The sequence below is a fragment of the Schistocerca americana genome, chromosome 6 (assembly GCF_021461395.2).
Source record: "Schistocerca americana isolate TAMUIC-IGC-003095 chromosome 6, iqSchAmer2.1, whole genome shotgun sequence".
Classification (NCBI taxonomy): Eukaryota; Metazoa; Arthropoda; class Insecta; order Orthoptera; family Acrididae; genus Schistocerca; species Schistocerca americana.
Window position 1 is genome coordinate 171075651 of NC_060124.1, and position 3839 is coordinate 171079489.

The window sequence follows — 3839 nt, forward strand, 5'->3', positions numbered from 1 at the left end:
TGTCACGCGCACCAGCTGGGCTTGAGAAAAGTAACACAGAAGGCAACCTTGAGAAAAATTTCAGTATTCTTTACATTCAGAAAGTCGCCTTTGAAAACTTCATTGCCACATCGTTAAAGGACATTGCTCATGAACAAGATAAAGATCCGAATTGGAAAGACATCAAAAGCAAATGCTAAGAAAAGACACACACAGAGATTTCTGCATTATTATCTGGTTAGAAACAACATACTGTTCAAACGCTGCACTGTTGATGACAAGCTATGGGTACCTTGCATTCCTGACGATTTTGTTAATAAGCTCATTCGGTACATTCATTTCAGCTATGCACATTTTGGTCCACGAAAATGTTATCATATTCTTCTGACGACTTGTTATTTTAACAATATGGAAAAGAGAGTCTTATCTATTTGTAAACTTTGTCAAAAAGCTAAACCATCTAGTATCTCACATCGTGCTCCATTTTTTCCTACCATTCCTTCTAAATTAAAGGAATTTGCTGCTTTTGATCTCTTGGGACCCCTTGTCAGAGCATCTAACGGATTTTCGTACGTTCTAGTCGCTGTTGAACTTACTTCAAAATTTGTTTCTTTCACACCGTTACGTAAAGCCACTGGACGGTCTGTATCCAATGCCTTTGTTAAAAATTTCTTACGTGTAGTTGGACACGTTAGTAAAGTAATTTCAGATAACGGACCGCAATACAGGTCTGCTGTTTGGTCACGCATGCTTCGGAAACATAAAATCAAACCTGTTTTTATTTCATTGTAGTCACCACACTGTAACCCGTTTGAACGGATTAAGAAAGAAATCAATAAGCTTTGCAGACTTTATTGTCACAGAAAGCATCAGCATTGGGACAGATATTTATACTTATTTCAAAACGTGCTGAATGAACTGTCTCATGACTCCACTGCTTTACCACCAATTCTTGTACTGAAGAATGAAGAACCACCGAAAAGAGTCAGAGAGCTTGTACCTTTTCCGAATACACGTACACTTAGACACAAAGACATAATTGATTTAGCTATTAAAAATATAAATTCGGCTGCAGACAAAAGGAGAAAACTACACGGTAAATCAAATGCAAAGAAACTGTATGTTGGTCAGAAAGTTCTCGTTAAAGCTCATTCATTGCCACATAAGAAGAAACACTTGAGTCACAAATTCCTTCTGGTTTACAATGGACCTTACAGAATCCGACGTACACCACATGATAATTGCGTTGAAGTTGAAACTCTGCGTACTAGGAAGAGTAAAGGATTGCACCACATTTCACATGTAAAACCGTTTATTGAAAGATAATCTGCTTTTTAACTTCGTCTTTGCCATAAAACTTTTCACTTCACGTTACTAGAACTCTTTGTCACACTTAGAAACTGTTAACATGCAACTATGTTTTAAATTTAACTATCCAGTCTAGAACCTAGGGAACATATTTAGACAGTAATTACGAATGCGTTGTTATAGTAAACAGACGACGCAGTGTTATTGTGTGTGTACATTCTTGCTTGTTAGTTGTATGATTACGTAACGACTATAAGGCACAGATACTTAGAGCATATACCAGTATAGCTGACGAGATTTTACTGCAACATTTTGGTTTACTTGAGAATACATTCTGGATTTAAAGTACTTTCTGTGAGATTAAAGATGACTTAGCATTTGGTTTCTTTGACAGCTACACGATTACATCACGATGCTACTAATGTGTGACACAATTTACAATGTTGCTTTTGCGGTGTATCTGTTTTATATCTGCACAGGTTTTCTGAACTCTTCTGGAAAGTAAAGCATGTTTTAGTAGTAACTTTTGTGGTATAGCCACAATGAGACAGCCTTTTTCGTAGCACAACAATACGTTACAGTATAGTACTTTCTTGATACGGTACTGTACGTAATAAGTACGATATATATACGCATAGCATTTAGATTTTGTTTATTACGAGGTAAGTGCATTGACTTACACAGAACTTTGCTTACAGACGACGATAGTTACGACACTTCCCACATCTTTTACCCTTAAGTAATGACAGAGATTATCATACAACAAGACGCACAGTTTAGCGCTACAGTACACGTATTTGAGTGATTAATTTTGTACATAAAACATTTATTTTTAAAGATTTTTGAATTACAAACATACAAAGGTTTTTCATGAGACATTTCATTCCATTGCTGTAATTTGTAACACTTGATGGTATAATTACATTAATCCTCAGGGAGGTACATGCTTACTTTGTGTACCATGTGTTTGGCAAGCCAAGGAGCCCTAGCTAATACGGTATTTGCTTATACAACTTTACGTGTCGGTATCATATTTCTCTAACACATAAATTACACAGCTATCTGATCATTTAACTGAGAGAGACAAACATTTATTTTACTACATCAGTGACAGATGTTTACGTAATTACACCGTTGGATAACTTCACACTTACGAAATTGTATTTTGTCTGTACTTTGTGAACTGTTCATATTTTTTTGGAACCATTGTGATGCTATATGAGGAATTTGATTATGCTACGTATCTGTTATGATGAAATATTGAAGAAGTGTCGACGAATATATACATGTGTAATAAGGTATGGAATAATGAGTAGTAGTTATGGACTCTGGTTTGTGAAAAAGGATGTTGGAAACCAAGAATCGTACTTTAAGAGTTATGAAATGTATGTACATGGGTGAATGTATCACAATGCCGGCGAAAATTTTTTGGACACTGTTATATTTATATGATTTTGTTTCTACACATTTGTAACGCAAATTTTCGACCTGTGAAATTTTTTATATGAGGCTGTCACTGTAGCGCAAACTGCTGTCATAAATATTTCGGTAAGGCAGCTAAGTGACCCAAGTGGCGCCCAGGTGTGCCAGTCGCCTGGAGAAAAAGTCATTAGGTAAAAAAAAATCCATTATCCTCACTATTGACATTTCTTCGTAGAAAGCATATCAAATACGACACGATCAAACTTGAAAACATATGATTACACTGTGGAGCTCTTAATTTATGATATTTACTGAAATGCCTAATGAAATGAGGGGAAATATTTTATGTCTATACACCTGATTATGACTACTGTCTTTCTAGCTGAGAGATTTTTTTACTGCCTTATGAAATGCCATATGGCTAGTGAATGATGTTTCATGCGTTCCTTTGTACATATTTGCTTAATTTGTTTAATATCTAGTTTCTAGCTGCACTGCAGCATTGGTTAGAATAAAATTTAGTAGATGTACTAATATAGATATTTTATGCCTACAGATCCAGTAAATAATAATTTTATGATCTACTTCCAAAAAAAAAAAAAAAAAGAGGGAGCACAAAAAGACATTTCCCTCCACAGGAATTGCATACATAATTTTTGTCAATGACTGGGTAACTAGTTTCATAGGGTAAGTCAAGGTGATGCATCACTCTAGTGTTCAGATGTGACATAGTTATTAGACATTTCTTATTTTTACTGTAATATTTTTTCTGCTTGAGCTATGTCATATTTAGGTATAAGTTATTGGTTTTTCTGCTGCTGTTTGCCAGGCATTGTGCAACTGAATTTAACTTTGTATTACTCTGTTAAGCCAGTTTTACTACTGATTTATTTATCTTGTTGCTGCACATTGGCTCATATTAGTTCTAATGTTGCATTTGCTTTGCTAATTTACGTTTATTGCTGCTAGCTTTGCCAATTTGCGTTTTTTTGTCATTGCAGTTTATGTTAATTGTTTTGTGCTGCTGCATTGCCTCGTCCCTTAGTTTATGCATCTGAGCTCAGTAGATTTAAGTTAGCTTAAGATGGGGTGGGCTATATAAGAGAACGGATTGTGATGAACTGGAAGAA